Here is a 15,270-nt window from a genome sequence, read left to right on the forward strand (position 1 = left end):
AGATCCAGGGGAGGTACCGGAGGACTGGAAGACTGCAAACGTAGTACCATTGTTTAAAAAGGGTACGAGGGAAAGGCCGAACAATTTTATAGGCCGGTCAGTCTTCCCTCGGTGGTGGGCAAACTATTAGAATCAATACTGAGAGGTAGGATAAACTGTCACTTGGAAAGGCATGGTTTAATCAGGGATAGTCAGCATGGATTTGTTCAGGGAAGGCCATGCCTTACAAATCTGATTGAATTCTTTGAGGAAGTGACAAGGAGGATTAATGAGGGTAGTGCAGTGGATGTTATCTACATGGATTTTAGTAAGGCACTTGACAATACCCCAAATGGCAGACTGGTCAGAAAGGTAAAAGCCCATGGGATACAGGGAAATGTGGCAAATTGGATCCAAAATTGTCTCAGTAACAGGAAATAAAGGGTAACGGTTGATGGATGTCTTTGCAAATGGAAATCCGTTTCCAGTGGTGTGCCACAGGGCTCAGTGTTGGGTCCCTTGCTGTTTGTGGTATATATTAATGAATTGAACTTGAATGTGCAGACGACACAAAAATTGGCCATGTAGTTGATAGTGAAGAGGATAGCTGTAGACTCCAAGAAGATATCAATGGGTTGGTGGAGTAGGCAGAAAAGTGGCAAATGGCATTCAACCCGAAGAAGTGTGAGGTAATGCACGTAGGGAGGGCAAACAGTAAAAGGGAATACGCAGTAAACAGGAATATATTGAGAGGGGTAGAGGAAGTGCGAGACCTTGGAGTGTGTGTGCACAGGTCCCTGAAGGTGGCAGTACAGGTAGTTAAGGTTGTGAAGAAGGCATAAGGAATGCACTCCGTTATTAGCCAAGGTATGGAATACAAAAGCAGGGATATAATGATGGAACTGTATAAAACGCTGGTAAGGCCACAGCTGGAGTATTGTGCGCAGTTCTGGTCATCACATTACAGGAAGGACGTAACTGCTCTGGAGAGAGTGCAGAGACGATTTACAAGAATGTTGCCAGGACTTGAAAATTGCAGCTACGAGGAGAGATTGGATAGGCTGGGGTTGTTTTCCTTGGAGCAGAGGAGTGACTTGATTGAGGTGTACAAAATTGAGTGGCCCAGATAGAGTAGACAGGGAGTACCTGTTTCCCCTATCGGAGAGTTCAAGATCCAGAGGACATAGAGAGAACCAGAGCTGATTGGCGGAAGGATTAGAATGAATATGAGGAAAAACTTTTTTACCCAGAGGGTGGTGGGTGTATGGAATTCGCATCCCAAATTGGTGGTAGAGGCAGGGACCCTCAACTCTTTTTAAAAAGTACCTGGACCTGCACCTAAAGTGCTGTTAGCTGCAGGGCTACAGACCGGGTGCTGGAAGGTGGGATTAGAATGGGCACCTGGTTGTTCTTTGAGCCGGAATGGACCAAATGGCCCCCTTCTGTGCTCTATCTTTTCTATGGTTCTAAAGCCAGTGCAAGGTTAGCTTGGCAATTGTGTTTCCCCTAGAGATGCTCTTGCCTTTAAATACTTCTGCTAATGGACTGATTGTCTAAGTTATTCCAAGTCTCTTGTATGTAACTTTCAAAATTGAGTGTTTTAAGTCTAAATGTTGTATTTCCGATGTGCTTGTGCTTAAATGAGTTCAAGTTTGCCATCTGCAATGTTTGTGCATTTAGAAGTGATCTGAATCCTCAGACTAATGTCTGAATCTGCAACTTGTTTAGTGTATTGGAGTACATCAAAAGATAGTGATTTAGAAGATAGTGATGATGAAATAACTGAAGACCTTTATTGCACTGAGATTCACAAATGCGTCTTGATATAAGAACAGTGAACTTCTCTTTGCTCTTAATTCTCTATCTACTCGTGGAATCAGTTTGTCCTTTCTTGTGAATACTGTACTTAACCTTTCCTTCAGACTTTCAGATGGGTTTCATTTCCCCTGAGAGAACATGTTGAGGGGAAATGGCCCTCATCAACTCGTTAGTTGCCTCTAATGGTACTTTAAGGACATTATTTTTGGAAAACTCCCTAATTGTCTGTGAATGCAATTGCAGTTTTGGCGCCTAGTACATAACCCTGTTCTTTGGACAGTGGGTGGTAGTCCTTAGGCTTTGATTCTCCAGCTGTAATTAACATGCCATGAACTAATACTGTGGTTCAAGAACTGGTCCTCTCACTGTGTAATTTGTGCTCGGGTGAATTCATTCAATTACTGGTCAGCAGAGGGACAAAATCCAAAAGGTTTTTTTTTCTTCTTGTCTGATGCGAACTTTATAACATAGCTCGTGTGTGAACACTTTTTCTGAAATCAAAAGAACAGCGGGCTTATCAACATTTGAAAGAGAAAAATAGCTTTGGTTTCAGATGAAACTGAGAATAGTGACTTCTAACAGTTCAGTAGTGCCATCAGAAGGGATTTGGTGGTACTGCATCAATTTACAAGTTTTTTTAAAAAAAGGTTGAGGTGGTTAGTGTTGTACAATAACTGATTAAGTCCGAGATTTGGACATCTTTGTTCTTTGATGGACTTTGCAGGCAAATCATATGATTTCCTCCTTACTAGCACTATAGGCACAAAAACAGGAGATGGAAGTAATGTAAAGCCCATCTAGCCATGGAAAGGTAATTTTTGGATGTCTGACATCTGTCCTCATGCTGGTCTCCAAACCAACCGACTAAGAAATCCAACCAGTAATCTCTGCTTGATATGGAGTGTACACTTTCCCTGCAGGAATACACCCCATTTTAGTCCTGCGAACTTGGATGCAAGTTGGCCAAGGCTTAGGGATTCCTAGTTATGCACAGGAGTACCACTTGAAAACATGCAGCTTACAGCATAGAACACTAGTATTGTCTTGCAGCATTATCTAAAATTTAGTTGAAAGAAGCCCAGTGCCTAGTGATAGGTGTACCTCCAGGTTAGAAGAAAGACTGACTTGCATTTATATAGCGTCTTGCATGACCTCAGGACATCCCAAAGCACTTCATAACCAATGAAGTACTTTTGAAATGTAGTCACTGTTGTAATGTAGGAAACATTAGGTTGGTTATACTGTGATCAGCAATGACCAGGAGTACTGCAGATCTGTCTGGCTCATCTATCAGATTACAGATTTTACCATGGACTGTTGATTGTTCCAATCTTCCATTGCCAGGCCTGTCATCTTGAACCCAAAGAGACCTTACTTACCTTCACCTCCCTTGTCTTTCTCCTCTTTCCCCTTCCCACCACCACAAAAAGTATAGACACCAGTTGATCATTGAACAATCAAGAAACGCAGGTTGAACCCATCTATTGGACCGCATATACCAGGATCTCATAAGTGGCATGGTGATGAGCACAATTCACCTTAACTTGCATTCCCGCCATCCTGACTCCACATATACTGACACAGACTTATACACCACTATTTTGAGCTGCAGACCTTGAACAACAAATGCTTGCGTAGTCACAATGGGCATCAAACCCTGAATATATAAGCATATGTCTTCATACTTGGAATCAAGGTAATAGCTTCCAACAGTTGGTTTCCCAAGCCTAAATTTCTTCATCAGCTATATGTCAAATAATGTGTTTTCAATGTTACACAAGAACTGATGCAGGATAGCTCATGATATACCAGCCATCTTGATGTTCTAAATACTCAACTCCATTGTCCTGTATCAAGTGTACTCCTCATCAACTCCTTAATCCAGATCCTGCTGAGGGATTTTGGTATAGAGCAACAGGTGGTTATCGACCAGGTTTTGATAAGTCTTGTGGAGCTTGTTCAAACCTTTTTGAAAGCTGTCTTGCAACCTGACTTTTCAAAGGCAAGATTGTATTTCAAAGTGTTTTATGGATATGAGTCCAACACCTTTTGATGTACCAGTTAGTTACAATTTTTACCTAGCTGCAACAAACGCAGTGGTAAGTCGTCATATAATTCTGAAAAAGTTGGAATCAGGCAGGCAGATGGCCATCTGTCTGCCTCTGCAATGCGCGTCTCCATTTTTTAAAGACATCGACAAAGAAAGCCAAGCATAGGCTAACTGACTTTTCTGTTTAATGCTTTCATGAACCAGTTCTGTTGCTTTGAATTGACTGGGGTTGTTGCTGCTTATTTCTGAAGTGACTTGTGAATAAACCCGTTTGGTTTCTGCACATCTAAATAGTGCTACCTATCATCCAACCTTTTATGATTCAAAATTTAGGTGTCCTTTCTGAAATTGTTGGCCCCATCTTTAGCCACTATCAAAGTCTTCGGGTAATTATACAGGGGGAATAATTTTTTTTCATGGATTTGCCCCAATCACTGGAAAACTCAGAATATTGTGCGTGTGCAAAGATAACCAATGGGGAAAAGTTTTGCTGACTCAGCGCATCAATTAATTCCCCAATAATAACATTTGTGTAGAATATACTTTAAAAATCGTAGCGATCCAAATTGTGTATCACCCTCCAATAGGTCATCACTTACAACTCTCTAAGTGGCAATGAGATACCTTGCAAGACAGAAAAGTCCCTTTAAGAAATTATTTTCTTGAATTAGACCTAAGATTAGTTCATGCTAGCCCAATCAATTTCTATGTCTGAATTGATTTGATTTATAGCGGAGATATGGATTGTGCTGATGGAAGAAACTGTTAAATATTCAATTCACTTTATTATAACTTCTGACATTTAAATGTTGGGAGACGAAGTTATGATTCATACTAGATTTGTACATGGAGATGGCAGGATAAGTTGATAAGGCTGTTAAAAAAGCATATGGGATCCTTGGCTTTATAAATAGAGGCATAAGTGTACAAAAACAAGGCAGTTATGCTAAACCTTTATAAATCACTGGTTAAGCCTCAGCTTATAGTAGGTGTAGCACAGGAGGAGGCCATTCGGCCCATGAAGCCTGTGAGAAGAAAGGTTAACCTCTGCTGTCCGGGAATTGAACCCTGGTCTCACCGCATGATAGATAGGGATACTCACCACTATACTAGCGAGGAACAGTATTGTATCCAGTTCTAAGGACCACACTTTAGGAAGGATGTAAAGATCTTGGAGAGAGATGCAGAGGAGATTTACTAGAATGGTGCCAGGGATGAGGGACTTGAGTTATCTGGAGAGACTACAGAAGCTAGAATCGTTCTCCTTAGAGTAGAGAAGGTTAAGGGGAGATGTGATAGAGGTGCTCAAAATTATGAGGGTTTTTTGATCAGAGCAGCTGTAGAGAAATTGTTTCCACTCCAGGAGGTCGGTAACCAGAGAAAACAAATTTAAGATAATTAGCAAAAAATCCAGGAGGGAAATGAAAAATTTTTTTACACCGTGAGTTGTTATAAAAAGGTGGTAGAAACAGATTCAATTGTAACTTTCAACCAGGAATTGGATATATACTTGAAAAGGAGAAATTTGCAGGGCTACGGGGAAAGAGCAGAGGAGTGGGATTAATTGGAAAGCTTTTTGAAAGTGTCTGTATGATTCTATAATTCCAAGATCAATGAATAAGTCTGCAATACTTAAATGGGATACGATACTGACAGCGGAGGTCAGGGTAAGCTGAAAGTTGTGTGGAGTGAAGCTGGGGAGGCCGAAGACACGAACATTGAAAAAGCTGAGCCTGGAAATGATAAAGGCGTGGATGAGGACTTCAGGTGTGGCGAGGGCAGAGACAGGCTACTTTTCAGAAATAAACGGTCTTATTGATCAAACTCACCATGGACTACTCCTCAGAATCGGTTTCTTTCTTGGACACACAAATCTCCATCAAAGACGGGCACCTCAGCACCTCACTCTACCGCAAGCCCACGGACAACCTCACGATGCTCCACTTTTCCAGCTTCCACCCCAACCACGTCAAAGAGGCCATCCCCTATGGACAGGCCCTACGAATACACAGGATCTGCTCAGACGAGGAGGAACGCGATGGACACCTACAGACGCTGAAAGACGCCCTCGTAAGAACGGGATATGACGCTCGACTTGTCGATCGACAGTTCCGACGGGCCACAGCGAAGAATCGCATAGACCTCCTCAGAAGACAAACACGGGACGCAACCAACAGAGTACCCTTCGTCGTCCAGTACTTCCCTGGAGCGGAGAAACTACACCATGTTCTCCGCAGCCTTCAACATGTCATCGATGACGACGAACACCTCGCTAAGGCCATCCCCACGCCTCCACTGCTCGCCTTTAAACAGCCACCCAACCTCAAACAGACCATCGTTCGCAGCAAGTTACCCAGTTTTCAGGAGAACAGCGTCCACGACACCACACAACCCTGCCACGGCAACCTCTGCAAGACATGCCAGATCATCGACACGGATACCACCATCACACGAGAGGACACCACCCACCAGGTACATGGTTCATACTCCTGTGACTCGGCCAACGTTGTTTACCTCATACGTTGCAGGAAAGGATGCCCCGGAGCATGGTACATTGGCGAGACCATGCAGACGCTGCGACAACGGATGAACGGACACCGCGCAACAATCGCCAAACAGGAGGGTTCCCTCCCAGTCGGGGAACACTTTAGCAGTCAAGGACATTCAGCCACCGATCTTCGGGTAAGCGTTCTCCAAGGCGGCCTTCGAGACACACGACAACGCAAAATCGTCGAGCAGAAGTTGATAGCCAAGTTCCGCACCCATGAGGACGGCCTCAACCGGTATCTTGGGTTCATGTCACGCTACACGTAACCCCACCAGCAAAAAGGGGGAAAAAATTTATATGTTTTTTAAAATTCTCTCTCTCTCTCTCTGCCATTTTGAGTTTCTTTCTGCCTGCCTGTGTAAAAGACACAATGTATATCGAGTGTACTGGGACGTGCTGTTCTCCGTGACTGGCCTGTTTGAATAACAACGACACCTTTTGATTGGTGTGATGCTGTCCCAACATCGTATAAGATATGCGATTTGAGAACCTTTTCATTCAATCATCTGACGAAGGAGATAATCTCCGAAAGCTTGTGATTTTAAAATAAATTTGTTGGACTATAACCTGGTGTTGTAAGATTCCTTACATTTGTCCACCCCAGTCCATCACCGGCATCTCCACATCATGGTCTTATTGATGGCCTGGATATGAAGTTTGGCTGAGGGTTGTATGGGTCACAGAGATTGCACACTGGGGTTCGCCTCAGAGAGCACCCAGGGATGGAGGCGGGGGGTGCTGGTGTGGGGAGATTCTGAAGTCAACTGAACAGGATGGTTTCATTCCTATCCATTTTTAACTGGAGGAAGTTCTGGCTTATATACAAGTAGATGTTGCACAGCATAGCAACAGTTGTCAAGGGTAGTGGCATAGATGTAAAACTGGGTGACGTTGATATATGGAAGCTGATCCCATATTTACTAATAATGTCTTAAAGAGTCAGGATGTATACAAGGCAAAGAATGGAGCCTTGGGTATGGAAAGAGAATCTATCGTAGGTGGTGAGATGCGGGTTTGTTTCTGAGTCCCCCCACATGCTGAGATGCCAACTTGTGGTGATTCTGGTGGGAAATTGGAAAAAGCCCCCCTCCACAGGAAACACAGAAATATAAGAGCAAGAGTCATTCCCGAGCTGGTATCAAATAACTCCTAGCCAAATTTATGCCAGAGATATTTCAATACTGAATTCTGATCTTCCTTGATGCATTTCTGCAGCTACCATTCAGCTCAATCACACCTTTCATGCCCTTGTCCCCATTAAAACCAATACTCTCTGTTACCCCGGTCGTTCCCCCTGGTATGGCTCTCATCTCCACTCCCTTAAGTCCAAGGGATGCCTCAATTTTAAAATTCTCATCCTTGTTTTCAAATCCCTCTATGCCCTTGCCCCTCCCTATCTCTAACCTCCTCCAGCCCTACAACTCTCTAAGATCTCTGCGCTCCTCCAATTCTGGCCTCTTGTGCATCCCCGATTTTAATCGCTCCACCATTGGCAGCCATGCCTTCAGCTGCCTAGGCCCTAAGCTCTGGAATTCCCTCCCTAAACCTCTCTGCCTCTCCACCTCTCTCTCCTCCTCTAAGATGCTCCTTAAAACCTACCTCTTTGACCAAGCTTTTGCTGACCTATCCTAATACCTCCTAATGTGGCTCGGTGTCAAATTTTGTTTGATAATCGCTGCTGTGAACCGCCTTGGGACGTTTGACTATGTTAAAGGCACTATATAATTGCAAGTTGTTGTTGTTGAAGTGATGCATTTTGGAGGGGGGGAACAATGTAGAGAGGAAGTATGATCTAAATGGTACTATATTTTGAGTGGGGTGCAAGAGCTGAGGGACCTGCAGTTGCATATTCACAAATCTTTGAAGGTGACAGAGCAAATTGATAAGACAGTTAACCAACGCATTGGATACTTGGCTTTGTAAATAGGTGCATTGAATACGAAAGCAAAGAAATCATGCTAAACCTTTACAAATCACAGGTTAGGCCTCAGCTGGAGTATTGTGTACAATTCTGGGCACCATACTTTAGGAAGGATGTCAAGGCCTTGGAGAGGGTACAGAGGAGGTTCACCAGGATGATACCAGGGGTGAGGGACTTCAGTTATGTGGAGAGATTGGAGAAGCTGGGATTGTTCTCCTTACAGCAAAAAAGGTTAAGGGGAGAACTAATAGAGGAGTTATGAAGGGTTTTGATAGAGCAAGTGGGAAGAAATTGTTTCCTCTGGCAAGAAGGTTGGTAGCCAGAGGTCACAGATTTAAAATAATTGGCAAAAGAACTAGAGGGGAAATTAGGAGAATTTTTTTCCCACAAAAGGTTGTTAAGATCTGGAATGCATTACCTGAAAGAGTGGTAGAAGCAGGATTGCATAGCAACTTTTAAAAGGCAATTGGACATGTACTTGAAGAGGACTAATTTGCAGGGTTATGGGGAAAAAGCTGCGCTGTAGGACTAAATTAGACAACTCTTTCAAAGAGCCGGCGCAGGCATGATGGGCCAAATGGCCTCCTTCTGTGCTGTATGATTCTATAATGAATAACACACCATCTGCAGGGTATTACAGGGCAGTAACATATCAAACGGGTTGCAGGGATGTCTCGAACCTTGAGTGAAAGTCAAGCAATGTACATCATCTCTGCCTGGAGAAGTGCTAATGCCTTGAAGTGTGTTATTCTATTTAATATAATTATCAGATTTAAAGTTTTCCTCTTTTTTTGTTTTTTTCTGGCCAAAATTGACGGATGTGGCTGAACAGAAGCGCAATTGTACCCTATGCTTTGAACAGCATAGATGCCACAATTTCTTTCACTACATGTTACAGGGGAATATCATAATTTGTGTATAATATATGAAGATTCATTCATGACTGAGTTTGGTTTAAAACACAAAGCCTAAGAGACCTAGGCTTACACTGACTTAATGAGTTCTGGCTGCATCTACTTTATGTTACGATTCTAAGTCCCTGAGTGAAACTGATTAAATAATTCATGAGCAATGAGATTGTTAGGAGTGAAAATGAAAACAGTATTTTACAGGAAGTATCTGGTACTCCATTTGCCAGATTTACCAGGTTTCTTGTATTATTTTCCTAAAGGGCTTTACTTTCTTTAACTCACCACAGACCATTAAGCAATGTCACTGAGAAAGCAACTATGGACATATGGAAGACATTTGTATAACTGCCCATGTGATCCTGATTACTTTTAAACGACTCTGTTGGCCAGTTCTCCTGACTGTATTGGGTCCAAGTCTATTCTGTATGTAGGTTTGTACCAGAAAACTAGTTAAGAATAAACTGCAGTAATTTTACCAAATTGCCTCATGACACCTGCTATTATAGTGATCCTGAAGTGGAAAAAAATGCTAAGTAGAAAAGTGATGGGGAGCAGACATTCATAATGTAAAAAATCCCAGCAGATTGATTATATGAATGAGATAGCCTACTGACTTTCACCGTATGGGAAGGCTCTTTGCCTTATCCCGCCCCCCAGCAACAATCAGCAGGCCAACTCATTCACACGGCAGGAGGTAGAGCTCTCATTTGGTTCTGATCACAAATTGCATGCTAATTACTTGCTAAATTGCTGCTTCCATCACGCAGCAGGGGATGGCTCATCTATTTGGGTTAAAAAAAAGTACATTTCTGTAATATTAGTGGGCTTTTGCTTACACATAGGATGGCAGAGGATTAGACATTAGCTTGAATTCTGTGTGGTTCTCCTGGAGTTTAAATAAAAATATCCACTTTGGACCCTTTTTTCACAACACTTCCCAGGATAAACCTAGAGACCAGAACTTGGCATTTATTGCATCATTTTTTTAAAAAGATGTACATTTTCCCATTTTCTTTTATCCCTCTTCAGATCCCTGCACCTGAATCATTTTAATAACTCATTGCACTCTGGGACCGTTCCCACAGACTGGAAGGAGGCTAATGTAATCCCAATTTTTAAAGAAGGAGACAAGGTGGACCTGGGTAACGATAGTATATGTAATCAGTAATAGGAAAGATGCTTGAGGGTATCATTAGGGATGTAATATATGATTACTTGGATAGAGAGCGACATATTAGAGATGCACAACCATCCAGGACAAAGCAGCCCGCTTGATTGGCACCCATCCACCACCCTAAACATTCACTCCCTTCACCACCGGTGCACAGTGACTGCAGTGTGTACCATCCGCAGGATACACTGCAGCAACTCGCCAAGGCTTCTTCAACAGCACCTCCCAAACCTGCGACCTCTACCACCTAGAAGGACAAGAGCAGCAGGTACATGGGAACAACACCACCTGCACGTTCCCCACCAAATCACACACCATCCCAACTTGGAAATATATCGCCGTTCCTTCATCGTCGCTGGCTCAAAATCCTGGAACTCCCTTCCTAACAGCACTGTGGGAGAGCCGTCACCACACGGACTGCAGCGGTTCAAGAAGGCGGCTCGCCACCACCTTCTCAAGGGCAATTAGGGATGGGCAATAAATGCCGGCTTCGCCAGCGACGCCCACAGCCCTTGAACGAATAAAAAAAGTCATGTCCAACAAATTTGATTATATTTTTTGAAGAAGTCACCAAGGTGGTGGATGAGGGAAGTCTAAGTAGACATTGTCTACTTGGACTTCCAAAAAGCTTTCGATAATGTACCGCACAAAAGGCTTCTCTACAAGATCGAAGCTTCTGGTATAAGTGGTAACATATTGAGCTGGATTTGAACTGGCTGGAAGGCCGTAGGCAGAAAGTAGTTATAGATGGATTTGGATCTGTTTGGAGACCAGTGATGTCCCGTAGGGATTGGTGTTGGGACCGTTGCTCTTTACTATTTTTATTAATGATCTAGATGTAGGTGTAGGGGGTAAGATCTGCAAATTTGTAGACGATACCAACATCTGTGCGAGTGTTAGGACCGTAGGCAATGATCAACTGCTTCAGGCAGATCCTGATGTGTTGGGGGACTGGGCTTGTGACTAGCAAATTATGTTTAATTTGGAGAAATGCAGTGTTATGCATGTGGGCAGGAGAAATGCTCCACATACATACACCCTTCAGGGAAAAACATTAAAGCAGGTGGAGAAAGAAAAAGATCTGGGTGTACTAGTGCAAAGATCTCTAAAGGATCATGAGCAATGCCGCGAAGCGAAAGCTGGAACGAATAAGGTGTTGGGGTGCATTTATAGGATAATTTACTATAAGACAAAGCATATTATTTTGTCCTTGTACAAGACCTTGGTCAGGCCTCAGTTGGAATACTCTGCCCAGTTTTGGTCTCCTCACATGGTGGATAATATTGAGGCTTTGGAAAGGGTGCAGAGGAAGGCCACTAGACTAATTCCAAGCTTAAAGCATCTTAGTTATCAAGATAGGCTAAAAGAGCTGACACTCTACACTTTAGAGAAGCGTAGACTTAATGGTGATCAGATCGAGGTTTATAAAACGATGAAAGGAATAGGTTGTGTTCGAGTTGACAGTTTGGCCCAATTAAATAGGTTAGGGAGGACCAGGGGTCACAATTTTAAGTTGTATAAGGCTATCTCGAGGTTAGATGACAGGAGGTGGTTCTTTTCCCAGCGAGTAGTGGACTTCTAAAACAGGCTACCGGCTTATGTGGTGGATGCCGATTCATTGAATTCCTTCAAGTGAGAGCTGGACTTGTTTCTGGCTGGGGCGGAGATCACTTCTTACAAAAGATAGGTAATGTAATGCATAGAATTATCAGGACCAGAGTGATCTCCTGGACTAGTTTCAATCGCCAAAGAGGTCAGAAAGGGATTTCCCAGATTTTTTCCCCAAATTGGCCCAGGTTTTATTCGCCTCTCCCAGGAGATCACATGGTTTTGGGTGGAGTGGGGATTGTAAATATTGTGATACACAAGGTATCACAATTGTGTGGGACAGGCTGGATGGACCAAAGGGTCTTTTCTTGTCTGTCATTGTTCATATTCCGCAATTGAGAAACTACATACGAACATACGAAAATGACAGACAGGAAAAGATCAGCTGGTCCATCGAGCCTGCCCCAAGGTAAGCAACTTTCTCTTACGCTTCTGACCCCGTCACTCTTAAATTAATTATTGGAGGTAGGGGAAGAGGGTTCTAAAAGTACTGCTTCTCTGTCTGTGTTGATGCCCTCATCTTCCATAGCACTGCTCCAAACAGCCTGGCCAACATTTGAACTCACTCTGTGAAGAATCACGGACACAAAGCTGCATACTACCCTTCAGTATCAACAATCTGTAATTCTAAATTAGAAAGGTTTTCAAAAGTTTTAATGAAAAATGGTTAAATTCTGTATATTTTTCTGGTTCACTATTAAAAAAATTATGAAGCATCAGTTTATGTTACATGAAAACATAATGTTTGGAAATCTGAAATATTCTTTCAAATATTTAAAGGGTTAACTGAACAGAATGAAAGTGTAACATGGAATGAAATAATTGTTTTATCATCACTGGTCAAATTGTAGGGTATGATAGCCGTGCTGTTCAGACAACGTAAGGCCAATTGCCAATCGCTGTTGCCCATGATACCCAACAGGTGTAACATTTAAATAATCTGTCAGAATGAACTGTGAAGAGCAAACCCAATTAATGAAAACTGAAACTATTCTGAGTTTTCATTATTTGCTCTGTTCAGATAAATTCAGAAACTGGATGTCGTCTCCGCCTTCTCCAGGTAAATTTCAGTCTGCAGACTTTTTTAAACAGTTATCATGCAAAAATGTTCACTGTTTCTTTGTACTCTGAGAACAACAAGATACATAACAATGCACTTATAAGAACATAAGAAATAGTAGCAGGAGTAGGCTAGACGGCCCCTCGAGCCTGCTCTGCCATTCAATAAGATCATGGCTAATCTTTGACCTGAACTCCACTTTCCCGCCTGATCCCCATATCCCTTGATTTTCACAGTGGCAATCCTGTATAATAGTTCACATAATATCCAAGTTATATAGTTCAGTGTAAAGCAGTTGCTGATTAGAATAGAATAATACAGTAAAAAAAACATTTTGTGGTATAGTTCTACAGACGATGGAGGTATATGTTACTTGATCTATATGGTACCTCTTCTTCTTCATGTGTGTTTGATGTTCTCTTACCATAGGGAGCATCAGCAGAGCCTGATCTCATCCTTACCTGCACCAACCTGTGCATTTTCTGACAGGAGTCTCTGGATAACATTCAGGAGCCGGTGCTTTAGTGGAACACCTCCTTAGCCTAAGGCTGCTAAGGCCAATTGTAACAACTCTACAAGCGCATCACCTGAGATCAGTTAACTCTGCACAGATCCCAAATTTGCAACCTTCCTGCTTTGTATAGCTTAGCAACATGCCAGGGTTCTATTATTTGAAGGGGCTGCTCCTCAACTTTTAGTTGTACTTCAGTCCCACACTCCTAATCTTTGGTCACCTGGTGTGGAGGGGGGGAGGCAAGTCATAGGACCTCCTCGTGGGTCTGCCCCTGGGCCTGGCCAAGGTGGCCATCCACAAGTCCAGGTTACACGCGGCCCTTGAGGCGGTTGCTCCAGCTGCCTGCCTCTCTTCTACAGCTTTCTCTGTGCCTGGGTGGCCCTGGAGAAGGAGCATGCGGTGTCTGCCAGTGCACTTGAGGCCTTCCGTGACCAGTGGGCACCGCAGGGACTGGAGTGCATAGTCGATGCTGATAATATAGTGATTTAAATTGCTAATTGATGCATAAATGGTTGCCCCAGTGTCATCAACAGAGAAACAAATTTACATCTGACCCCACCCCCACACCCCTTTTAAGGGCCTTAACAAAGGCATATGCAAGGCATTTATTCATTTAACTATTAGGGCTGTCAACATTTGGATGTTAATAAAGGATTATTACTTCTCAATTAAATAGTTTTCTGACAGTGATTGAAGTTGGCACTTGAACATTAGCAAGCACTAGTTAACTAATTAACTAGTTTGCCTCCTGCCAAAACATTTCCCCTTTTCCTCATCCATTTGAATGAATATTCAACCCAAAAATGTTCAATTTATTGCACGATAACTGTCAAGTAAAACTGCTTCATTTTAAAATAAATTCAGATTAGGTGTTATTTTTCTGACAAATGATCATTCATTCATCCCATTATCTTCCTTGACAGTGTAGATCTGTCCTTCATACAAGCTTTCTTGTACTAACAGGCAGCAGTGCATCATGAATAGTCACAGATGATGACAGAGTTGATGATGGGTGAAAGCAGTTAGATGAAATTGGATGTTGTCAGTATGATATGAAGTGGGGTCAGCTCCGACATGACCTTACAGCCTGCAATTCATGAAATGACTTTGTGAAATGTAAACTTCTAACACACTATCTAACTTAAGTGCAATTCTTACCAGTATGCTGCCTTCACTCTGTTCAATTAGCCCTTTAAACACTTGAACGAGCTCTTCGGATTTCCAATATCACACACAAAAATTACTTTCTGTAAATTTTTATTGAATAATATAGCAAACTTGAATTAAGGTAACATGCAGCGCTTGAGTATTTTAATGAAAGCCTTTTAATTGAAATTATGATGAAAGCACTTCATGCAAAAATACTGTAGCAGTATTCAAGTCTAAAGAAAACAAAATTCTAAAGAAAAGTGAATCTGCCTGCCCCAAAATAACTGGCTGATTTCTCATCTGTGCAAAAATGTTTCTACCCATTTAACATGGGAGAGATGGTTTGGACTATAGAATAGATTCATAGAATTTTACAGCACAGAAGAAGGCCATTTACTGCCAACTCTCTGAAAGAGCTATCCAATTCCTCTGCCATCTCCCCACACCCTTTACCCCTAAATATTTAACCACTTCCATTTTAAAAGCTATTATCGATTCTGCTTCCCTCGCTATTTCTGATCAAGCATTCCAGGTCCTAACC

This window comes from Heptranchias perlo, chromosome 30 (assembly GCF_035084215.1).
Source record: "Heptranchias perlo isolate sHepPer1 chromosome 30, sHepPer1.hap1, whole genome shotgun sequence".
Taxonomy (NCBI): domain Eukaryota; kingdom Metazoa; phylum Chordata; class Chondrichthyes; order Hexanchiformes; family Hexanchidae; genus Heptranchias; species Heptranchias perlo.